At 39.5% G+C, this 27,109-nt stretch overlaps 1 pseudogene; it reads left to right on the top strand.

The window, feature by feature from the left end:
• The first annotated feature begins 1,820 nt into the window (after positions 1-1,820).
• LOC118575008 lies at positions 1,821-2,467 on the top strand (annotated as a pseudogene).
• The last annotated feature ends 24,642 nt before the right edge of the window (positions 2,468-27,109 follow it).

Genomic DNA, 27,109 nt, shown 5'->3' with positions numbered 1-27,109 from the left:
CTTTCTTAGAAATTTGGATTCAGTCTCCCATAAAACCACCACTCTTATACATATACCCAAGGAATGCTCAATCATACCACAGGGGCACATGCTCAGCTATGTTCAAAGGAGCATTATTTGTTAATATCCAGAACCTGGAAACAACCTAGATGCCCTTCAACTGAAGAATGGATAAATAAAATATAGAACATATACACAATGGAATGCTACTCCCTAGAGAAAAACAATGACATCATGAGGACTGCAGGCAAATAAATTGTTCTAGAAAAAAAAAAAAACATCATGAGTGAGGTAATCCAGACTCAGAAAGACAAAAATGGTATGTACGCACTCATAGGGGAAAACTTCAAATTCTTGAGAAAGGGCCCTGACCACACAGACAGCAGTGTGCTCATAGCAGTGGCTTTTATGGTGTACATTGGGAGAGATGATAAAGCCTGCAAGCAAGACTGACAAATGTTGGCACAGGCTATGTAACCAGCCCCATAGAATCCTGCATGTCCCTGTTTTAAATGTGGTAGAGAAGGTCATTGGGATTGTGGCTGCCATGCCTTATACGGGCCAACTGGGCCTTGTCCAAAATGCAATCAAAGGGATTTAGGTCTGTTGCCTGTCCCTTAGTACCTCCTTACAAGGGGATAGCAATTGAAGACCACAGTCCATGCAATCTCCTAGGCTTGGAAATGGACGATTGAAGGTACCCAGGTCCCAACAGAACAACAGTCTTTTGTCACCAGGAACCTAAGTTGCAATAATTTATCTGGGCCACATATTTACTTCCTTTTAGTCACTGGAGCCATTTACTCCATCCTGTGAGAGTGTGTGGGTCTCACCTCTCATTCTGGTGTTCCTCTTGTCAGGGTAGAGGAACAGCCTTACTTAACTCACCAAACACCACCCCTTAATTGTATTTTCAGGTGTATCCCTCTTACTCACACACTTTTGTTAATGTCAAACAGACCTGTGCCCCTAATGGGAAGGGATTTATGTAGCTAAGGCCTTACTTAACTTGTAATTCAATTGCTCCCACGTTTGCCTACCCCAGACTTGCCAGGTGTTCCTCTGCTCCTCCTGCTAGCAACTCTGTCACTCAGGTCTAGCATGCCATTTCCCTTCTCAACCTCTCAGATAGAACACATAGTCTGTGACACCCAGAACACTTCTACACACAATCCCCTGTCTTCTATCCAGTTACCTGACCCTACCCTGAACATCACTCAAACTAAGTATCCTCTCTCAATCCAGAACCTTAGAGGACTTAAGGGTCAAATTATTCACTGCAAATCTCCTTAGACCCACAGCTCCATCATTTCTAAGGGAAACAACAGGATGAACAGACAACTAGGACTGCATGCTCCAGTACCCAGAATCACACAATTAATTGCAGGGAATTCTGACATTACAATCCACTCCTCTTTTTCAGTTCCTAACACTGGGAAATTTCTGTCCAATTTATATCAGCTTTCAACCTGATATTTGGCACTCTATCAGTTTGTGGGAGCCAAGCTACATCTTACCTATGAAGACTTACAGTTATTAAGAACTATTGTGAGTGTGAGAAGCAGCTAGCAGGTGTAGCCACTGCAGCTGGGGCACATCCAATCTCTGGGCATTGCATGGTCTCCTGTTGCCCCAGGTCTTTGGAAGTAAAGATTCAGTAGCTTTGAACTTTAAAATGCGCTGAATATGGAGGCACCTATCTATCATCCCAGCACTCTTGTATCTGAGGTATTTTCTACAGATAGAAAAGTAAATTGATACTTTGCATCCTGGAAGTTCATTTAGGAATTTGAAATTAGTGACTTCTTTCAAATTTGGACATGGCTAATCAAGGAGCAACAAGACCCAATGGGCCAAATACTGGAAATAAAATATGCCAGTTCAAACTGGTACTTCTAGGAGAGTTTGCTGTTGGCAAATCAAGCCTGGTGCTTCGCTTTGTGAAGGGCGAGTTTCATGAATTTCAAGAGAGTACTATTGAGACTGCCTTTCTAACCAAACTGTGTGTCTTGATAATACAACAGTAAAATTTGAAATATGGGATACAGCTGGCCAATAATGGTACCATAGCCTAGCACCAATGTACTACCGAGGAGCACAAGCAGCCATAGTTGTGTATGATATCACAAATGAGGAGTCTTTTTCAAGAACAAAAAACCAGGTTAAAGAACTTCAATGGCATGCAACTCCTAATATTGTGATATCTTTGTCAGGAAACAAGGCTGACATAGTAAATAAACGAGCTGTTGACGCCCAGGAAGCACAGTCCTATGCAGATGGCAACAGTTTATTATTCATGGAGACATCAGCTAAGGCATCAATGAATGTAAATGAAATATCCATGGCAATAGCTAAAAAGCTGCCAAAGGATAAACCAGAGAATCCAGGCATAAACTTTGCCAGAGAACGAGGAATAGATCTTACTGAGCCTGCAAAGCCAGCCAGAAGCCAGTGTTGTAGTCACTGAATTCCAGTGTGAGCTTCCTAAATGGCAAAAACCATAGAGTGGGAGCCTTTAGCTGGCCCAGTGCGACTTCCAAAAACTTACAGTTGAATCAAGTTTCTAATACTGAGTTATTTTGAGTGTTTTGAACTTAATTTTTAATAACAGGCATGTGTTCTTCGAACTAATGTTTTGGCAGTAGAAAGGGAAATGAGAACTGTGTACAATTTTTTTCCATGGGAAAGTACTGGGGGAACATGCATCTCTCCAGTTGGTATGGACCCACACTTAACCCACCAAGTCTCAAAACTGGGATAATAGTCAGGTGTGAAACATTCAAAAGTACTAATATGAGCTTTAAACGAAAACATTTTTAGAAGAGTAAAAATATTTATGCTTAGCAACAGAAGCCAAGCAAATGGTAATTTCTTCTATTGTCTAAAAAGTGTCCATTCCACATATTAATAAATAATCTTAAGAAACCAGGCCTACATCTCCAGAAAGAATGAATATTAGTGACATCTTACTCAGTCCTGTTATTTCTTAAAATCTGATTGAACAGAATTCATGTGTAACACCATCTTGTTTTAGGAATATAAAAACTGATAAATGCATCTTAATGGATAGTGGTCACTATGTGGTAGCTATTCAAAAAAAATGGCAACAAACCAGGTGTCTGATTTCTCCTTAATCACTGTTGGCCATTACATAGAGGTCTGTATGGAGCTGGGAGGGAGCTCTGGTTCCCTTTGGACATGATATGTCAGTGCACTAACAATTATGTGCATTCAAACTTGATGATTTTAAATATGATTTCCACCTGTACTGTACAGTACTGCATTGGAGTCTCCATGTTTATTATTTTCTGTAATATTTAAGAACTGCCTAAGTGTATACAAAATGTACAATTACTAAAACAGATAATTATTTCTTTCTGCCCCTATGAAAGGAAGGGGGCTTTGCTGTCTTTCATGGCAAGAACCATAATATACACTGTACCTGTAATTTGTAACATAGGTATTACAATGTTATTAGTAATAAAAGTGAAACCTTGTTTTTCAAAGTACATTTTATTTTGATCAGTATATTGCAATAATTATTTTAAGTATTTCCATTATATGAAATCTACCATGTGTCAGATGATTTAATCTATTTCAGTGTTGATCTTCTAGAATAATTTGTACATTTTGCAGTAACTCAAAATAAGTAAGGAAAACAGTTCACCAGTGTTTAGTTTTATATTGAAATACACAGTTTGGAATAAAGTGATAAAAAAAGCTATTGTTCCCACTTGTAAAATTTGGCAAAAGTTGGACCTCAATTCCAAATATCAGAGCCAACCTTCTGTCACACTTCAGTCTAGAGCTTCCATTCCAGGGACACTATAGAAGCTCATTATTACCCATAAATCCACTGTCAGATGAATTAAATATCGCCTCATGGTCATGGATCATTTTCAAATTGTGTGGAGACATTTCTGGTTTCCTATTGAACAGGCACAGACAGGCACTGACCTTCTCATCTAGGAGATTATCCCCCAGTTTAGGATCATTGCATCTCTTCAGTCTGATAATGATCTGTAGTTTGAGTCCCAGATTTCCCTTATGTCATATAAAGCTTTTAATATACCTTGGCATTTTCATATTCCTTATCATCCTCTTTGCTCTGGGAAGGTAGAGCATACCAACTGGTCTATGCAAATTATTCTCATTAAGGTAGTAGAGGAGCTTCAGCTTGACTGGATGAAATAATTGCCACTAGGTTTAATCAGGCTAGGGGCTCTTCCCAACTTCCCTTTCAATCTTGTTGATTTTACTCATGAATTGATGACCAACCCTAAACCCAGGCCATCTATCTAAACCTTCACCTATCCCTGGACATGTCCTCTCTCCTCTAAGTTATTAACTGAGCTCTCCCTGATGGAATTTCAATAACTGCACCTTTCCCCATGCACTGACCACTCCTTTCCCCAGATATGATTCATGCCAAACCAAAATGCATATTGAGGATCAAGGTTTTCTTTGCCCTCTGTACCAATCAATATTCCTCACCTCTATCCCTTAAAGTGTAGGAACACTTCAGAATAATCTTGTCACACCTATAGCTGCTAAGCTCAATTTCCTTCACAACTGGATTCATCTGTCCCACCTGAAACCTTTTTTCCTACCCTCACCCCAGAGAAATTCCTCCTCAAACACAGTGACACACAGAGGTCTCTGCTTCATTAAGTTCAAGAAAACACCATTAAGTTCAGCTGCCATGTCACCAATTCCAGAAGAATGCGATTTCATTCCACAAGTATACTCAATCACACGGGATTGGGATCCCCATAGGATTTTCTACTTTCTGATTCCCTTTCCAAGTTCTTCAGTCCTTATTGAGCATATTTTGCTTCATCAGTTTCCCTCAGTGCCTCTATAAACATACTACAATTTCTAAATAACTACCCAGCTAATATTCACAGGACCACCACTAGCCATAGAGCTGGAGGCACTAACCCATCAAAATATACCCAGGTGGTAAGAAACAGTATCAGTCCAGATGTATTCACATCCCCTAGACTCAAAATGGTCTGGACTCTGCAAGAATACATTTAATACAATAATCTATCACTATCAAACAACTTCATCATCAATGAATTGTGTCTCTGGGAAGATAAATTATTAATAGGAAAAGATGCCTAAATGTTTGTCTCAGGTGGGAAGATGGCCTAATTGATGATAATAAAATATAAGCATATTCCACATTTATTTCTCTGTCTCTGCCTCTCTCTCTCTCTCTCTCTCTCTCTCTCTCTCTCAGATAATACTGAAGGTTAATCCACATCTTAGTGGTTTAAAAGGAGGAGGACCTAAATTTCCCACACTCATTAGCTTCATACCCTAAAATAGAAAATAGTGGTTAACGTTCAAGTATATTTTTGTCATATAGGCCAAATAGTCAGGTAAGAAATCAAATAACTAAGAGATCTATAATTAAGAACATAAGGGGAAAGAATAGCCAAAACTGTATTTAACAGCCAGGAACCTGAGATTTCCTTGCTGGCAATGTAATTGAATCCTATTGTAATTGTGGAAATCTCCATCAGATGCAGGATCCAGATGAAAACTTATAATGAACAAACAAAGCTAAAGCGTGTGGTAACAGAACAGTTGCCAGCTTTTTTCCAAGGCCTCGGGTTGATAGGTGGGAATATTCAGTGTCCACAACTGCAAAAACAAATTTGAAAAAAAATATTTTGACTGACTCCTGTTGAGATGAGGGAGAATACTGGGTATGTCTTTGTGTATGCTGTAAATGTATTGCTCTGATTAATTGGTAAATGAAATGCTGATTGGCCAGTAGCCAGGGAGGAAGTATAGTATAGGCAGGAAAATCAGAGAGGAGAATTCTGGGAATAGGAAGGCTGAGTTTAGAGTCAGTAGACAGACACAGAGGAAGTACTATGTAAAAGTACCAGTAACCCACAAGCCACGAGGCAACTGACAGATGAGTAAAAATGGGTTAATTTAAGATAGAAGAAGTAGATGGCCAGAAGTCTGCCTCAGCCATACAGTTTATAAGTAATATAAGTCTCTGTGTGTTTATTTGGGTCTGAGCTGCAGCAGGAGCCAAGTAGTCACAGAGATAGTCCATCTACAAAAGCATAACCTGAGAAAGAAGATTCTAAAATGGACCAATAAATAATTGCTTAGTTCTCTCTCTCAAGTTACCTCTAGCCTGCATGCTTGACTGAATCTATGGCAGTTAAATCAGCAAAAATTTACAAACATATGACACCTAAGCATTCCTGTGTCACAGTATTTTCCATGCACCACAACCCAATAAAGCTCTGTCTCTCTATTCTTTCCACCTAATATCTCTGCAAACTCAATGATGTATATGATCACATGATCCTGTACTGAGTACATGGGGATATTATAACCAAATAACACTGAAATGAAGACATTTTTCTCAATATAATTTGCTTGCTTTATGATTGTTGTTCTGTCAATTTCTTTAATTTTAATAGATTTTATAATATTTATGCAAAAATATGTATACAAATAGTGAAATTAGCAAGTATATTGCTGATACTGACATGTTTGACCGAAAAGTTTAAAACAGGTTTAAAAATAAAAGATATTAAAAAGACTGTAGGTTTTTACTCATAATGAACAAAATATATTAATAATTTGTGTACCTACATGTAGAAAATAATGTAATATAAATAAATGAAAAAAGAGCATGGATTTTAAAATGAGAAAGTAGGATTTCATATGAGCAATTGGAAGAAGGGAAGAACTGGGTAAAATGTACATATACACAATGGAGTACTGCTTGGCAGAGAAAAACTGTGACATCTCAAGGTTTGCAGGCAAATGGATGGATCTAGAAAAAATCATCCTGAGTGAGGTATCCCAGACTCGGAAGGACAAATATGGTTTGTACTCACTCATAGGAGGATACTAGATGTAAAACAAAGATGACTAGACTGCTGTACAACTCCAGGGAGACTACATAGAAAATGGGACCCTAGGAAAGACACAGGGATCTCCCAATGACAGAGAAATGGATGAGATCTACATGAACAACCTGGATAACAGTGGGAGTAAGGAGGGGCAAGGTTTGAGGGAAAGAAAGCTTAAGGGAGCATGAGATTCCAGCTGGATCAAGAACAGAAAGGGAGAACAAGGAATAACAGACCATGATAAATGAAGACCACATGAGAACAGGAATAGACAGAGTGCTGGAGAGGTCCCCTGAAATCCACAATGATACATCCTCTTTAGACTGCTGGCCATGTACAAGAGAAAGCATGATCTGACCTAGACTGGTGATCAGATGGCCAAACACCATAACAGTCGAGCTGGAACTCTCATACAATAGCTGATGGAAGTGGATGCAGAGATCCCCAGCCAAGCCCCTGGTGGAGCTCCAGTTGTTCAATTGTGGAGAAAGAGGAGGGACTGTAAGAGCGTGAATTGTTGAGCCCAAGATTGGAAAAAGCACAGGGACAAATAGCCAAACAAATGGAAGCACATGAATTATTAACCAAAGGCTGTGGAGCCCCCAGCTTGATCAGGCTCTTTGGATAAGTGAGACAGTTGATTAGCTTGAACTGTTTGGAAGGCATCCAGGCTGTGGGACCAGGACCTGTCCTTAGTGCATGAGCTGGCTGTTTGGAATCTTGGGCTTATACAGGGACACTGCTCAGCCTCGAAGGAGGGGACTGGATCTACCTGTTCTGAATCCACCAGGTTTAAATGAATCCCCAGGGGAGTCTTTGCCCTGGATGAGATGGGAATGGAGGGAAGGGGAAGAGGGGAAGTTGAGGGTATGGGCGGGAGCGGGGAGGACAGTGCCACCCATGGCTGATGTGTTAAAAAATAAAAAAATAAAATAAAATATAAACAACTAAACCTACAGAAAAAAATAAAAGAAAAAATAGTGCACAGCTTTCTAATATAATATTCTCCTAGTGGGCAAATAATCAGTGGAGGAACCAAGTACACATGAGGTTTATGATGAAGACCACTAATTGGAAGAAATACGCTATGCTGCATTTAATGGCCAGGATCCTGAGACCAGAATGGTGACAGACATTTACAAAACAATTTCTTTCCTTCTTCCAGAGACATATAGAAATAAACTGAGTTCTAATGTCATTGATATACTCACGTATCTGTGCATCACTTGGCCCTCATCAGAGATGTTACTTCAGGCAATAGTAGGAAAACGACACAATGATGTGAAGGGAAGGGTTTTCTAAAGAGCCTGAGAGGATTTAAGGTACCATGTTGTGAAGTTTCATGTCATTATCTCTGCTTGAGAATCCCAGAGTTTGTAATGAAAAGATGGCAGCAGGAATCCAACAGATTCAGAGGTGATTGAAGATTTGCATGTACCATACTTTTCCAGTATTAACTTTACTATCAGACATAGGAATTCAGAGTCAGAGGGGGGAGCACAAGATACAGTCTGCAATGGTTCTAAGCATACTAAAATTAATCCCCAACAAAAAGGAATCTGGTGTATTTATTTTTTCAAGTGATATATTGAATATATCTCTCTTATTATAAATAAATAATTCAGTTCCATCAAAGCTCATGCCCTTTTTGGTGTCATATATAGGAATGGGCTGACAAGAGATGGGAAAAAATCATCTACAAGAGATTCTGTATGCCAGAACACAGTTATAATGCAAACCAACAATGCAAAGTTGAACCTGTGGGAACCAAAATGGCAACAGGATGATAAGAAATATGTGCTCTGCTATATTTCCATACTTTAATAACTTTGGTGACAGGTAGAGTAGTGTCTGCAGATGTTAATTTTCCATACTTTCAGTGCCTGTAAGGTTTCTGAATAAACTACAATGCCACAACCTTTAAAAAAATAAATCTCTGAGGATATTGGAAAGAGCATGATTTCACTACTCTTTGCCAGATACTAAAGCCTCAAGAGAATTATCTCCTTTGTTCCTAGAGCAGCACTTCAATACAGACACAAGGATGCCATATCCTTAATGTAAGCCTTAGCTTCAGAAAAAGGAAAGAGCAGGACTCCTCTGTTCTTTAACAGTTACTGAAGCCTGAAGTGAATTCAAACTGAGACAGGAAGCCACATAATTAAAGAGAAGATGTAGCTGCAGAAGAAGTAATCTGCTTGCTGCACATTTGAAAAGATCATGTGACTCAGATCTGAAATGCTAGGATACATATAATCTTTAATTGTGCTAATTTCCATGGGGTCTGTCTCCCCTTTTATGTAAGGAACAAGCTGTTTTGTCCTGGCCAATGTACAATAGCATTTTGGTTATACCCTTAATAAAACAAGAGGCTGTGTGGTGAGAACCTACTCTCCTGAAAATTTTCTTTGCTCCCCTGACTGTAATGAAGGAGTGTGTGCTTTCAAATTGTGTTTATAACAGGAACCTGTTGGAGCTCATTTAGGCTTTACACAGTAGGTATGCTTAGAGAGGATGATTGGATCATGGGCCTGAGAGCAGGAGTCTGAGATTGTCTACACTTTCTGTACTGCAGGGACGTCTTTTCTCCACCCCCTTACATTCCTTCAAATACCCTAGGGCAGAGACAGTACATGGTGGATGGATGAGGATCCAGGACACTCAAAGCTGTCCTGTATTTCTATGTGTTTCTCTCTCTTAAAACATTCTAGTTAATACTTCCGGCATCTTTACTCAAGATATCTCTGGGGAAATGATGGGGTGTGGTATTGGACAACCAACAGAAACCAACATGGAGTATGATCTCATTTCCACCAATGGAAAGCAAATCCAGTGGTACTCTTTGTGATGTCCTTCAGAGCTGATGATTCATTTCACTCACCCCAATAAATGTGTGCTGCAGATGAAACAACAAAACTGAAAGGGGATGTCAGGAAGTGATGTGATGAATCCTAGGCCCAGAAGGCAGTTCTCAAAGAGAAAAGCATCTTGTGGTAACTAGAGGGTGATCACATACTCAGGTACATGGCCCTGAATCCTTGCTATCTACTTGAAAGCCTCACTTTCCACCTGCTGATGGCTGATTGAGATTCTGGTCTTCAAAATGTACATTGCAGGTAATAGTTCCTGAGATGCCATTTTAGATTCTCCACAAATACTTATTTATGGAATCTGATAATGGAAATTTTCGTAGAGTCCTGGGTGCCTAAGTGAGAATTGTCAAAAATACAGATATTTCTTTAATGGGTTCTGTGAGGGAGCATATGACCAATTCATCACTGGTTTCTGTCAGGTATTTTTCCCAACATACAAATTCCTGCAGATAGTGCAGGATACAAATCTGAGGCAGTCATCACAGATATTAAGTCTGAAGCAGTGGCTTCAGAGGCAGGAGGACATTTCAAGCATTGTAAAAAGTAGAAAACTCAGAGCAGGAGTGTGGGAAATCCCACCAAATCCCTGCCTATCCTAGGTTTCTATTGCTTCTGTCTGCTGCAGTTCTCTGGGACAGTTATCCTTCTCTTCTTTTGTTTACAGCCAGGCTTTGGATTAACCAGCTATGATCTGGACTTTAGCCAGGAGCCTGGCTAGTGAAACTGTGAACTGCATGCCCTTTTATTCCATCTGTCTGACTCCTATTCAAATACACATAGATTAGGAACTAATAAGCAGAGAGCTGTCTAAATTAGAATGGAAAGCAAATGATGGCAATGGATTTGGATATCTCCATGAGAGCTGCTGATTCATGTGTCTCTCTCTGCTCCCTGTATGTTGTAAAACAAGCAGGGACACTGTAAGAGGAACACAGAGCCAGACGGTGGTGGCACACACCTGTAATCCAGGCACTCAGGAGGCAGAGGCAGGGGGATCGCTGTGAGTCTGAGGCCAGCCTGGGCTGCCAAGTGAGTTCCAGGAATGGTGCAAAGCTACACAGGGAAACCCTGTCTCAAAAAACCAAAAAAAAAAAAAAAAAAAAAAAAAAAAGAGGAACACAGGATAAAATGTCATTCTCCGGGTCTGCCTCCACCTAGCAGTAGTAAACTCGCTGATGGTATCTTGTAGTATTATGAATCATAGTCACCCCCTCACTACATGACTGTGCATCCTCTGTTCATGAGACAGGAACATAGCTTAGTCATCCCAGGTCCTATCCTACTAAGTAACTCTGTGGTAGTCACATATGTAACCTGCATACAGCTTGATTACATAATCTATGCTCCTGCATGGCATAGCTATGTAAGTCCATATGAGCATGCTATAGGGGAGTATACAAGCAGATTCCACCTGTTTCCCAACCCCTATCTCCACACCATTCGTTTCCATTAGGCCTATTGCACAAGCCCTCATTTCTGTCCCACAATAATAATCTTAATGTGAATTTTGTTGTAACCTTGTTTTCACTTAAATAGTAAATACCACTACAAATAAATAACATTGTTGCCTCATGAGAAAACATAGCTTCCTAGCACCCTGTGTCCAGAGTCCTATAGCAAGGTTCATTCATCTACAACTGCCCACATTACATTTGCCTGGCTGCCAGATTACTCATTCTATTGGTGAGTATTCTTAATACCAGCCAGCTTATGTGTCTAATCATCCTTTTTAAAAGTATTATTAATATACTAGTCACTACTATTGTCTCACATTCAAGATATGTACATGATCCTTGCTAATAACCTACTTCCTGAGGAGAACAGACAAGTTTGGGAATAGGCTAGAGAACTTGTGGATAAGCTCCAGCAGTCTAATGAGCCCATCCTCCTAGAGCAGAGATTGTTCTGGGACAGGTCTCACATTGGTATTATAATACCCTGGATGGATCTCTACATAGGTTCATTCTATGAGCTGCTTCCCTTCAGGTCTTCCTAAGGTTGTCCTCAAACCATGAAAATTTGAAAAGTTAAAAAACATAATTCAAGGAAAGCTAGAAAAACAAGTCTCATTTCTAGAATGAATTACAAAGATTCTCTTTCAATAAAACAAACTAGATCCCAAGACCTACATTGTCTCACAGAGCTTCCCCTCTATTAGGGCCAAAATTAGGCTTCTGGAAAAAAAAAGACATTGCCCTCATTGGCAGAACTCTTAGTGGTGGCTTTTAAGGAATACCGTGGGAGATATGAGAAAGTCTGCAAAAATCCTGTCAAATCTAGTAAAAACTATCCAACCAACCACAAGAAGGCCTCCACGTCCCTGTTTAAACGTGGTAGAGATGGTCATTGGGCTTGTGCCTGCCCTGCCCCATGCAGGTGACCTTAGCCTCATCCCAAATGCTATGAAAAGGAACATAGTTCTGTTGACTGACCCTGTATAGCTCATGGCATAGGGACATCAATCAAAGAACACCTTCCAGTCAATCTCTTATACTTGCTGAAGGAGGATTAAAGATATCCAGGTACTGACCCAACAACAGTCATTTCAAACCAAAAGCCTACAATAGCAATTAATATTTGATGAGACATATTCCTTTCCTTTTGGACACAGGATTTATTTACTTTGTCCTGTGGGAAAATTGGGGACCCAACTTTCATTCACTTCTCTCTATTGTCTAAGTAGAGAGACAGAGGTGGGAGTATAAGAGCATGAATTGTTCAGACCAAGATTGGAAAAGCACAGTTACAAATAGCCAAATGAATGGAAGCACATGAATTATGAACCAAAGGCTGGGGAGCCCCCAGCTAGATCAGGCCCTCTGGAAATTGAGACAATTGAATAGCTTGATCTGTTTGGGAGGCACCAGGGCTGTGGGACCAGGACCTGTCCTAGGTGCATGAGCTGGCTGTTTGGAAACTTGGGCTTACACAGGGACCCATGCTCAGCCTGGAAGGAGGGGACTGGACCTGCCTGTACTGAATCCACCAGGTTTAAATGAATCCCCAGTGGTGCCTTGGTCCTGGAGGACATGGTTGTTAGGGACCAAGATGTCAGGAACCAAACATGAACCATAGAAAGTACTAGCTAAACCAAAGAACAACTCATAAGCCCCTTCCCAGAGCAGTAACCAGAGGCCTCCCAAGATAAGAGAACATCCCACAGTCGGGTGCCATGACAACCGAAGATAAAGAGCATTCCAGGGTCAGGCAGCCTAGCAACAGAATATACTGCCCCTGACCAGTGACCTTAGCCAATATCTTGCAGGTGCACTATCTGCCTCACACGTCTTGCACCCCTTCCATGTTCTACATGCCCCTTTTCCCTTTCCCTCCTTCCTGCCCCTTCCCCCCTTATGCTATATAAACTATGTGGAGAACAATAAAGATTGGCGGCTTGGTCAGAATACTGTCTTGCTGCTGTCTCTTTGTGTCGCCCTGTCCTTTCATTCTCTCCCACAGGTGGGTTGCCCCGTTGACGCCCCGTTGACGCCCCGTTGACACCCCGTTGACACCCCGCTGGCCGGGGCATTTCATGGTAATTGAAGGGAGGGGCTGGGAGGAAGGTGGGGGCAGGGGCAGGAGGGGGGATGAGAGGGGAACCCACGGCAGATATATAAAATTAGAACACATAATAATAAATAAACAAATAAATAAATACATAATACATGAATAAATAAATAAGCATGGTGTTAATTACCTGTTATTTTATTTTGAGTAATACCACATAGTTAATTAAAAATATGAGTGCTGGATGATCCCCATTATGAGATATTCTTCATCTCCTAAAAATCAATATAGTTGTGCTACCTTATACAACAGAATGGGAAGAGCAACAAGAAAAAGAAAAGGGGCCTGAAAAGGATTTTTTTGTGATACGGTGTTTGATTTAAGTTTTAAGATTCAAATTATAGTTGCTGTACTATTCTAACATCAAACTACACATGGAAATTTTATGCATAGCACAGCATCTTATTATTCATGGCAAAGTTGCAGTTTTTCAGTGACAACTTTGATGTCTAAGATACCAACCCTCCTTATATTCAGCACCAAAGAACATATTGTCATCTTTGTAGTCTTTGGATTGCATACAGCAAATTAAACACGTTGATATGCTTCCAAATCCACATGGTATATTCTAGCTTTTGTCTGATATATGAAGGCAGCTGTACATCACAGCCAAGACTGTGTTTTGAAATTAAACCTCACCTGGGCAAGTCCACCTTCCATCAAATGTGGTTGTTGTTTAGTTTCTAGGCCTAAGAAATGAGGATGACTTAATTGCTTATTAAATGAAATATTTAGGAAATAAACATATATGTTTTAGACTAAACATATATGCACAATATATTACCCAAATATTTTCATGAATAGGTATAAATTGTAAACCATGTGAAACAGATGGCAGGGAAGGAAATCTAAGACTCCATCAAAATAAAAATAACAAGTAATAACATTTTGTTGTTTATGAAAAAAGACACAACAGCATGAGGCAAATTACTTTACACTGTCTGACTCTATATTATTGCGTTTAATTTAATAATGAAGCTGACTGGTTAAAACCTAGGCAGGGTAAGATTAGGCAGGAGTTCCATATAAAAAGTTTTCTTTGAAGAAGGGAGGAGTCCCAGAATTGGGAAGAGTCTAAGAAAGAGGAGGTGAAATTGCAATTCTGAAAAAGATTGACAGAGAGAAGTTAAGGAACATGGCTTAATTTAAACTATATGAATTACCTAGGAATAAGCCTAAACTATTGGCTTTATTATTATTAAAAAGTCTCTGTATGGTTACTTGGGAAAGTCTGGTGGACACAAATCTCTAGCTACAAATGGCATTCCTATTTGGGGCCAGAATTTCCACATAAGACCTAAAAAACCTTTAAAAATGATTCTAAGAACCCAAAAATGAAGCAATTAGTGGCTTCATGATCAGTGGTTTTCCTCAGCTTATCTATAGCTAGAGGAAAACCGAGTATTGTTCCTTTAGGAGCAGGCAGCTTCCCTGATGCAAGCTACTAATGGGGGCATGGCACCTTTAAGGACTTCTTTGACCAAACACTTAAATAGGGTTTATCTATTTATTTTTTCTCATGTTTCCTCATGTACATTTTTTTCATTTTATTTTACCTATCAACCATATTTTCCCCTGCCTCTTTGATCCTTTACCCTCCCCATAACTCTCTTTGAAATACCTATCCTTCCTCTCTCTCTCTGTAAAGATGGTTAAGGTCGCTCTTAGAAATCAATAAGCATACAATGACAAGTTGAGGCAGGACCAAGCTCCTCTACCCTTGCATAAGGCTGACCAAGGCATCCTACCACAGAGAATAGGTTTCCTAAGAATCAGGTAATGCATTAGGTACAGGTAATGTTACCACTGCTAGGGACTGTACAAAAACCCAGCTACAAAACAGTCACCCATTGCAGTGGGCCTAGTCCAGTCACAAGCAAGGTCCCTAGATGTCCCTACAGAGTCCATGAGCTCCCATAAGCTGAGTTCATCCGTGTACGTGGGTTTTCCATCTTATTCTTGATGCCCTCCTGCTCATATCATCCCTACAACCTCTCTTCTGGACAATCAGATATCAGTACATTGCTTGATTTTAGATCTCTGCATTTTCTTCCATCAGGCACTGGATGAAGGCTCTATGAAGACAAAATGGATAGTCACCAATCTGATGAGAGGGGAAGGCCAGTTCATGCACACTTTCACTTTCCCTAGAAAAATTTGCTGGGGCCATTATGCAACCCTGGCAATAAGTCAAATGGCATCCTACAGGATGAGAAAGCATCTTCACATATCACTGAGAACTGCTATCAAAAATATATAAAGAATGCTAGAAACTGGACATTAAATTGGTGCACAGAAATAAACAGAGAATTCTCAAAAGCAGAATTTTCTTACACAGATGCATTTAAGAAAGTAATAAATGCACTTAGCTCTCAGAGAAATGCAACTCAACCTGCCTCTAAGATACCATCTTATACCTGTCAGAATGGCTAAGGTCAAAACAGTTAATGAGAGCCCACCTTGAAAAGCATGTGGAGTAAATGGTGTTTATCAGCAGTGGGCATTATGCTTCTTACTGTCAGCATGGACCCAACAACTTCCCAGAGATGCTAAGTAGTCATATAGTCATAGCTCTTGATACCTAAGACATGAAGTTGGGCACACAATGATCTGGGGAGGTGGGGGGTGACAACAACAAATGTCATGTGCCAAACCATACAATAACCTGAGTCCTGTAAAACTGCAACTGTCATGGGAAGCTTAGGATCTGTGTCATGACATAAAAAAACAATACATTTAATTAATAAAGTGTGATCCATATAGGAAAAAAATGTCTAGTCTGTTTATAATGTGTTTAAATATATACCCATATCGATGTCTCTACATTTTTTTGTCACACACACACACACACACACACACACACACACACACACACACATACATCATACAAGAAAAATGATTCGGATTCTCCAGCATATACAACCATAGCATTTGGTTAAGTTATGTTTGAGCATTTTTGCTTTAAAAAGTATGTCTTTTTAACAAATCTTTACATTATTGAGATATTAGAAACATTCCCTTAAGCCATAGAGAGACCTATTTTGCCCACTTATAATCATCTTTCTTTATGAAGGAAGAATTGTAGCTAACAGGATTACAAATCCACAAGGTAAAAATGATAATTTCACCATCCCCTTCAAGTGTCATAATTTACCAACATCTATCCCTTCAAAGTATCCCACTGTTTGGGGATCCAAAGACATGTCTTGATTTTTCACACTAAAATTTTTTCAGAAATGCTGATATATGTCATTGACAGGAAGACACCCTGCTCAATTTAATAAACCAGCATATTCCACATGGGCATGGAGATAGAGAACCCAGAAAGAAAACCCTCATCTGTAACCTCACTGAAACACATAATTGCATACTGTCTTGTAAATATTGATCTTCACACCCACAGTCACCATTGACTGTTACTTTCATAAAAGAGCATAGTTTCCATTAGTATTACAAAATTTTGCAACTGCTCAAAGATAAAGTCTTTATAAGGTGCCCTGTGGTTGTGACATATGCCTTTAATCCCAGCACTAGTTAGGCAGAGGCAGGCAGATCTCTGTGACTTCTATGCAAGCCTGTTCTTCAGAGTGAGATTCAGGACAGGCACCAACAATACATGGAGAAAACCTATCTCAAAAAACCAAAAGAAAAAATGCTAACACAGCTACACCTAATCCTCACATTCTGTATAGAGTTACAGGGTGAATAAGTTATGTATACATTTTTATGTGAACAATTATGTAAAATAATATGAGTAAATAGTGGTATTTGTATTGACAATTAGCAATGCAGATATTAAATTGAACAATGGAAAAAAATGTCAAATAATCTAAATGTTGTAAGCATGTATAGAATTCTACACTATGTCAAGATAGTGAGTGTACAAATGCATATGTATCTGTGTATTTATATAAATATGCATAAGCAAACTCATACATGTACATATAGACAACTTATATAGATATTTGAAATTAATTGAAATGCATTGTATAGTATATAGAGAGATATTATGAAAACTTAATTCCTTATACTATGAAGAGGTGTCAGAATTTGCTCACTCATGTGGCTGTAATTTGTTATTTCTTTGAAATTTCACCCGAAGGCATACATTCAGTGTAACACTGAGATCTAGAAACTATATCAAAATATACTTACACCTCATACTATGATGGAAAGAAGCTCTATTTGAAGTCCCTACATATCAATGTCATCATAGAAGACAAATCCATTTGCTGCTATTTAGAAGATTTACTGGGATTAATTACATGTGATAGGACTGAAGTTCATTCTGCATGTTAGTGGATTAAAATGAGGAAGAAAAATTTCCCACACTCAGAAGCTACATCCTCTGAAAGGGAAAATAGTGAGCAATTTAAAATGACAGACTGAACTAAGAACAATTTCTTTCCTGAGTGTAACTGTCTGTTATTGTCTGTACTTTACTGTGCTGGGGGCAGGTCTTTTGCTCCACCCCTTGGCATTTCTTTAAATACCCTAGACCACATGAATTTAAATCCTGACAATCTTGAGGATAATCTCTATTTTCTATCTGTTACTCTCCCCTCTATCATTCTAACTAATATTTCCTGCTATTTCTAAGCAACAGTACTCTGGGGAAATGTGGGAGGCAGGAATTCCCCTCACACAGGAACCAATAAGGAGAGTGATCTCAAATCTACCAATGGAAAGCCAATCCTGTGGTACTCTTTGAGATCTGCTTCAGAGCTGCTGAGTCATTTCATCCTCCGAACTAAATGTGTGCTGCAGCTGTAAAAATGAAACTGAAATTGGATGACAGGAAAAAATGTAATGTATCATAGTACTAGAATGCAATTCCTAAATGAGCAAACCATCCCATGGTAAGTAGGGCATTATCATGTTTCCAGCTACTTGACCCTAGATATTTACTTGGGAGCCTTGCTTTCTGCCTGCTGATGCCTGATTGTGATTAGGGGCATTCAATTCAATCATTCCGACAACAGTTTCCGATATGCCATTTTAAATATCCCATATTCACTTGTTTCTGGAGTCAGACACTTGATTTTCTCACAGAATCCCTGATAGCTATGAGAATATTCTCTGACAACGTCATTTTTTACTGGGTCCTCTGAGGGAGTATATGAGAAATGCATCCCTATGTTATGTCAGGTATTGTTTCCTAACATAAATCTTCTTTGCCAATTATGTGATAATGCAGAATGAAAGACCGAGGCAGAGATCACAGATACTAAGGCTGAAACAGTGGATTTAGAGACAAGAGCACATTTCCTACACAGCAAACAGGTGCAAGAGACTCAGAGCACAGGTGTGGGAATCCTAACAAATCTCTGTCTGCCTATCCTAGGTTTATATTCCCTTGGTCTGTTGCAGGTTCTGGGACAGTTTTCCTTCTCTGGGTTTGTTTATAGTCAAGCTCCTGACTAATTCCAGCAATGAGCTGGATTTTAGCCAGGAGCCTGGCAGGGAAAACCTTTCAATGCAGGCATTTTTATTTGATCAGGACTGCCTCCTATTTGAATAGACATAGACTAGGAACCAATAAGGAGTGAGACCTCAAACCCAGGAATAGAAACAAATGACGTCAGTGAATTTAGATATCTCCATCAGAGCCACTGACTCATCTATCCCCCCTTGTGTTTCCTTAAAGAATCACAGAAACTGAAAGGGGAACACATGATAAAATATAATTTACCAAAAGATCTGCCACCTAGTAATAGTCAAAATCTGGCTGACGTTTGCTCATGGTCTGAAAAGGTTTTCAACTGCTTTATCCTAAAATCTAGCTATCTACAAGAAAGGCTCCATTCCTCACTGCTCTTTTCTGAATGTGACTCTGGGCTGTCAAGTGCATCTAACATCCACGTCTCTGTAGCTTTTGTTTCTATTTCTAATGTTTTTTTTCACTGTTTTGTTGACATTGTTTGTTTGATTGTTTGTTTTTTAGAAATTTTGTTTCTCTGTGTACCTTTACTTGCTATCCTGAGTTTCCATTTCTAGAAAATGCACCCCCTCACAGAGGTCTGCCTGGCTCTCCCTCCAAAGTTCTAGATCTATTTATGAACTGCCCCCTTGCAGGTACTCAAAACTCTGTCTTAATTCCTCCCAGACCTAACTCAGCCCATCTCTCTCTATTTAACAGAAAGAGAGGTATATACACTTGGGCCCTGAGGGCATCATCTTGGACCCTCTTTTGCACTTGTAGCAACCTATTCAAAAAAACTACACCTCACCACTAAGGGTGGGCACCCTGCATTCCCGCTTTAGCAGCAAATGGGCTCCTTATTTGGGAATAAAAGAAACTAACCTATGGGCCACTCACAACTCTCTTCATCCACTATTATCTGTCCTGACTCTTAACTTACAAAGTCTTAGAAAATTTACCCCCTTTACATTTTTTTCTGCAGATGTTGAGCTGGAAGATGACACTCTTACTTTTCTGTCTTGTCCACCCCCTCATATTTTAAGTCTCTTTCCTCAAACTAACTCTGATCATTTTCTCTCTTTCCTTACTGAAACCTAGAGGAAATATTGCCCAATTCTTCACATACACAGGTGGGCACATTGCCTCAGGCCAGTTACCCCTAATAACCAAATGGCAGCAGTTTTTCACATAAGAGAACACGTAAAGTGTGCTATGCCATAGTGTCAGATGCTGAGGTGTTAGAAGCATAGACATTACCCACACACATTACTAACCACAGGTTGAGCTGGTATTTTCCTCTGTGCCTTCCAATTGGACCTGGGGAAATCCTTAAATGTTATAATTTCTCCAAATATGGTTTTAATTGATACTGTCCCATGCTGTTATATGCAAAGAGCACAGATTCCATATAGCAAAGGGAGGATTCATATCTTATTCGGCCCAAATAATGGCCATGCTAAAAGCCTTCCATCTCCCAAAAGGTATAGGAATTATCCACTGTCGGTCTAAGCACAACAACAGTCCCATCATCTCTAAGAGAATAAACCAGGCTGACATGGTAGCTAGGAGAGTGGCCCTTAAGGGCTCAGATTCGCCACCTTCATCACAGGGGATCCATACAATGCAGCCCACATCATTACAGTCAACTCCTGACACTAGGCAAATTGTGTCTTATCTATATCAGCTCTTTCACACTAACAGTCATGCCCTGTTTCAATTCATAAAAGCCCAACTACAGCCTACCTCTGAGGACTTACTGGTCTAAGAACTATTAATGGCTCCTGTGAAATTTACCAAAAGTCAAATTATAATTCCAATATTTGAGCCAAACTTTTCCACCCAGCACGCTAGAAGTTCCTTTCCAGGAACTGAGTGGCAGCTTGATTTTACTCTTATGGCCACTGTCAGATGAATTGATTATATCCTCATGGTCTTAAACTCATTTTCAAATTAGGTTGAGGCATTTCTGGTTTCTAATAAATGGCCTGTACAGTCACTGACCTCCTGCTCTGGGTCATCATCTACTTATTTGAGATCCCTGCCTTTTGTCCTGCTGCCACCCAGGAGAAATTCTTCATCACACACAGTGATACAAACCGGGACCTTTTCTCTTATGTTCCAGAATTAACACATCAGAATTAATTCATTGTCACTCATTGCAGAATAATGAGTTGTTATCCCACAACTGTATTCAATCCCTCTGGATTAAGAATACTATATTCATTTTCTTGTTCTTCATGATGTCATCAAGTACTCCTGTAACCTACTGACATATACCACCTCATCCATTTCAGCCAGTGACTCCCATAAATCATTCAAGTTTCTAATTATCTGCTCAGCTAATTGTTATAGGATCACCATCAGCCATAGAGCCTGAGTTGCAAGGACTATCAAAATATACCCAGGTGATAGGAAACAATAACCAGAAGGTATTGATACCCCAAGACTCAGAAGTGTTGGGACTCTACAAAAATAGACGGTTATATAATAATCTCTCACTGTTAAAGGCCCTCATTGTTGAATCACATGTGTCTCCTTATGGTTTGCCTCAGGCGAAAATAAAATGCCTGATTGATAATAAAAGTAAAAATAAAAACATGTTCCATGATATTCCCTCTCTCTCTCTCTCTCTCTCTCTCTCTCTCTCTCTCTCTCTCTCTCTTTCTCTCTCTCTCTCCTCTCTCTCTCCTCTCTCTCTCTCTCTCTCTCTCTCTCTCTCTTTCTCTCTCTCTCTCTTTCTAACACTAACCAATAAAATTCTGATACAAGAGTTGTAAAATTTATTTTATCATGGCTACCAGATGAAGATTTTAAATTCCTGTGGTTGCCTCTTAATAGTTTTAATAGTAATTCCAACATACAGAGTCATCTTTGAATTACATGGACATGTCAGATACACTTCAGATAAGTATCATTCAAAATTTTCTGATTTCTAGACCCTTCTTGTTCAATCTGGGAGCCCTTGTGGAACTCCCCTTATAATTTTTTTTCTTACCTTCCTCTTCTGCTTTGCCAGGACCTTGTCAGATTCTCACAGCCAGATGCAAGAAGCAATGGAATAGTCCACAGACCAGAAACAGCTAACACAATTAACTACCACAGGATGTCCAACTACCTCAAAATCTCCCCTTCTATACCCAGGAAATTTAACCAATACCCCCTGCCTCTGATGAAAGCATCTCTGGGAGACAATCTGTCCCTACTCCCAATCACCTGTATCCCCTAAACCCTTATATTTTTTATAAGAACAACAAGTCTGAATTATTATACTTCCTAGCCACACTCCCAGGTACTTGATTAAACATGCACAGAGCAGCAGACAGGAAAGATGTTTTGTAACCACAGGACCTCATGTTCTAAGTAATACATGCATTGCATGATCACATAATTTGCAAGTGGCATGAACATGTAACCTATCTAGGCACATGCCTGGCATAGCTGCACAGGTGCATATGCCCATGATAGGAAGTCCCATCAAAGCAGGTTCCAATAATTTCTCTGCACCTTTTCCACAAAGCTTATTTCCATCTGGGACCCTCTTTTGCAATTGTAGCATACCAGTGAATAAAATACACTGCACCACTCAGGGTGGGCACCTTGCATTTGTGCTTTAGCAGCAGCGGAGCTCTTTGTTTGGGAATAAAGAAACTAAACATTGGATCACTCTCACTTAAATTCTCCCTAAACTCTTACCTAACTAAAATCTGTACCATCCTTTAATTTATAAAGTCTTACAATTCACTACAGGGAATCCAGATGTTACAATTCACTTCTCATAGTCAGTTCCTGACACTAGGAAATTTCTGTCCAATTTATATCAGCTCTTTCAACCTTTATTTGAAATCTCTCCTTGCCTTTGATTTATGACTGGAATATGAACTTGTTGGCAGCCATTTACCTAGTAGTTCTGCATAAAGAGTTTGATTGTACTATGGGCCTGTGTGCAGGTGTCTGAGTTGGTATAAATTTGCACTGTGCTGAGGGAGGACTTTAGTTCCACCCATTGGAAATCCTTTAAATACCCTAGGGCATATGTCTTAAAATCCAGGCAATCTGGATATGAGTCTGTATTTTCTATCTTTTTATATCCTCTAAATACTTCTAAATAATATTTCCTGCTCCTTTCCACAACAGTACAATTTTAAAATGTTGTAGTTGGAATTGTCCCTCATATAGGAACCAAAGGAAAGCAATCCTAGTTCTACCAATGTAAAGTAAATACTGTGGTACTATTTCAGACCTCCATCAGAACTGCAGATTCTTTTCAACCTCCACACTATATGAGTGCTACAGCTGAAACAATGAAACTGAAATGGAATGACAGGAAATGATGTAATGTATAGAAGGACCAGAATGCAATTCTCAAAAGAGAAAAGTATCCCAGGGTAAGTAGGGTGTGGTCATATATGCAGCTATTTGTTCCTGTATCCTGGCTCTCTACTTGAAAGCCTTGCTTTCCACCTGCTAATGGCTAGTTGTGATTAGGGGCTGTCATTTATACCTTTCACATAACATTTTAAAATATACCATTTCAATTTCCCTAAGTGCACTTATTTCTGAAATCTGACACTTGAAATTTTCATATAAACCCAGGTGGCTAAGGGAGAATTTCACTCATATAGTCATTTTTAGTAGGTCTTCTTAGGGATCATATGAACAATACATTCATGTTTTATGTCCAGTATTGTTTCCCAAAATAAATCTTGCTTGCTGATAAGGCAGAATGCAAGACTAATGCAGTGATCACAAATACTAAGGCTGAAGCAGTAGCTTTAGGGACAAGAGTATATTACCTACATAGTGCAGGTAACTCAGAGCAGGAGTGTAGGAGATCCCATCTAATCCCTGCCTATCCCAAGTTTATATCACCTTTGTCTGATGCAGGTCTCTGGGACAGTTTTCCTTCTCTGGTGTTGTTTACATCCAAGCTCTTACCTAAAGTGAGCTATGAGCTGGACTATAGCCAGGATCCAGGAACATCAGCCACTCTATAGGCATCCATATAATCCTGAAAGTCAAGCTATAGTTGAAAGATCTCATCATACTTTATATCCCAAATATCCAAGTTGGAAAGTGGAGATCTAAAATATTTGTTGTCCCATTACATTTTAAATAATGTTCTTTTTGTACTTAACCATATGAATATTAATGAGGATAATTCATGCTCTTTCCTCCAACACTTTTTCACAAAAGTTACACCTAACCCTTTAGTTGAAAAGACCTCTGAGATGGTAATTAGAGAGGTCCTGATGATGAAATAATTTTGGAAGAGGATATGCTTGCAAGTTTCTACAGGATACTGATTTGCTTTTGTTGATCCTAGATGGCTAAATCAGAACTCATGACCTGCTCACAGCAGAATTGAGATGCTCAGACATTTCTAGCCACAGCAATAAAGAGAAAACTCCACCCAACACAGCTTTTTTTTCTGATTTTTGAGAAATGGTGTTTGGAGAAACGGAGTATTTAAGATCAAATTTATAGATGAAGCTATATACTGACTGCAAACTAAACATAGGAATTTTATGCATATAATTAAAAATCGGTTCCTCAATAAAACTTAGCACAGCATCTTACTCTGAACAACAACAACAACAAAAAATTACAGTTGATTTGGTGACAACATCTAGGCACCAGGCACCTTGCATCCTTACATTCAGTACCAAATAAGATATAGTCGTCTATACAATCTCTTGATTATACATAGCAAATTTATCATGTATATATTCTTCCAAATGCTCATGGTATTTTCATGTTTTGACCCATATATTAAGGCAGTTGTAGATCACAGCCAAGCCTGTGGTATGAAATTAAACATCACCTTGCAAGTTTCAACTTCCATAAAATCTTCAAAGTCTAGTCCAAATAAATGAGGATGAATTTACTGTTTGTTAAGTGAAATATTTTAGAATATATATATATATATATATATATATATATATATATATATATAATATTTCCCAACCATTTTCTTGAATAGATTTTAATTATAAAACTTTGTCAAACAAATGACCTGGAAAGAAATATATAATTACATCTCAAAGTATATAAAATGTACAAAAAAGTATAATTATGAAAAAAAGCCAAGGTCATGTTCTGAAATATTCCTTTATACTGTCTAAATATATAAAATTTTGATTGGTTTAATAAAGAAGATAACTGGTGCCTGGCAATGGTTGCTTATGCATTTAAATCCAGCACTCATGAGGCAGAGCTAAGTGGACCTCTGTGAGTTTGAGGCCAGACTGATCTACAGGGTAAGACCTGGTAGAGGCACCAAATCTGTACAGAAAAAAAAAACCCTGCCTCAAAATAACAAAAACAAAAAAAGAAGAAAATGCTGACTGGTTTTTAGCTAGGGATGATATGGTTACATCGGAGAACCAGCCAGAGAGGTTTCTGGGTAGAAGTGTGAAGTCACAGAACTGTGAAGAGACTAAGTAAGAAGAAGGAGAACTTGAAATACTGAGGAAAGATATCAATCCATGTATCATAGAAATGATAATTAATATGTGTTAGTTTAAAATGTACAATAAAAATACATGTGGAGTCGTCACGATCCCCGACCTCAAGCTCTACTATAGAGCTACTGTAATTAAAACAGCTTGGTACTGGCATAAAAACCGACATGTGGACCAATGGAATTGAACTGACGACTCTGACATTAACCTGCACACCTATGCACATATAATTTTTGACAAAGAAGCTAAAAATGTACAATGGAAAAAAGAAAGCATCTTCTTTTTTTTCCCCTTTTTCTTTTTTGAGCTGGATTGAACCCAGGGCCTTGTGCTTGCTAGGCAAGTGCTCTACCACTAAGCTAACCACATGAATTATGAACCAACAGCTGTGGAGCCCCCAGCTGGATCAGGCCTTCTGGATAAGTGCGACAACTGAATAGCGTGAACTGTTTGGGAGGCACCCAGGCTATGGGAACAGGACCTGTCCTTACTGCATGAGCTGGCTATTTGGAACCTTGGGCTTACACAGGGACACTTTGCTCAGCTTGGAAAGAGGGGACTGGACCTGCCTGTACTGAATCTACCACGTATAAATGAATCCCCAGGGGAGTCGTGGCCCTGGAGGAGATGGGAATGGAGGGGAAGGGATGGGGGAAGGTGGGGGTGAGGGCGGGAGGGGGGAGGACAGGGGGAAGAAAAGTAAAAAAAAATTGTAACAGTAGCAAGATTACACTTACAAAGTAGCAACAAACATAATTTTATTGTTGAGAGGGTCACCAGGATATTAGGAACTTTATTAAAAGGTGGCAGTAATTAGGAAGGTTGAGAACCACTGCTCTAGTGAGAGGTCAGTAATTCTCAGTCATAACAGCCAGGGACTCTGGTGTGGACAGACTCTAAAATCACCCTTCTTTGGAAGCTCAAGGGCTTGGCTTCTCAGCCTCTCTTCCCAAGAAGATGTAGGAAGTTCAGGGCTATGAGAATAATATTTCTGGCTGGCTGAGTAGCTAAGAGCATTTGCTGCTCTTCCAGAAGACCCTTGTTTGGGTCCCAGCACTTGTGTTGGATGGCTTACAGCTGCTTCCAATTCTAGCTGCAGATGATCTAACAGAGTCTTCTTCCCTGGAGATCATACAAACTCAGGTCATCTGTTTCTTGGATTTTCCATCATGATGTTAATGCCTCCTTGATAATATAGTCCCTCTACCCTCTTTTCAACCTGTCTCCCAGTGCTCACCAAGTATTTGACTCTGGATCTGTGGACTTGCCGTCATCACGAAATGGTTGAAAGCTCAATGATGAAAATTAGGGTAGCCACCAATTGATTACATGGGAAGGCCTGTTCACGCACAAACTCACTATTCCTGGGAGCTCCACAGCCTTTGATTCATAATTCATGTGCTTCCATTCGTTTGGCTATTTATCCCTGTGCTTTTTGCAATCTTGGATTCAACAATTCACAATCTTGCAGACTTCCTCTTTCTCAACAGTTGGACATCTGGAGCTCCACCTGGGGCCTGGCTGAGGATTTCTGCATCCACTTCCATCAGTTATTGGATGAGAGTTCCAAGATGACTGTTAGGGTGTTTGGCCATCTGATCACCAGACTAGGTCAGATCAGGCTTTCTCTCAACCATTGCCAGCAGACTACAGAGGATATATCATTGTGGATTTCTGGGGACCTCTCCAGCACTCTGCCTATTCCTGTTCTCATGTGGTCTTCATTAATCATGGTCTGTTATTCCTCATTCTCCCTTTCTGTTCTTGATTGAGCTGGGATCTCCTGCTCCCCTAAGCTTTCTTTCCCTCAAATCTTGCCCTTCTTTACTCCCACTGTCATCCAGGTTGTTCATGTGGATCTCATCCATTTCTCTGTCATTGGGTGATCCCTGG

The sequence above is a fragment of the Onychomys torridus genome, unplaced genomic scaffold, assembly GCF_903995425.1.
Source record: "Onychomys torridus unplaced genomic scaffold, mOncTor1.1, whole genome shotgun sequence".
Lineage (NCBI taxonomy): Eukaryota > Metazoa > Chordata > Mammalia > Rodentia > Cricetidae > Onychomys > Onychomys torridus.
This window is presented reverse-complemented; position numbering and strand designations above follow the sequence as displayed.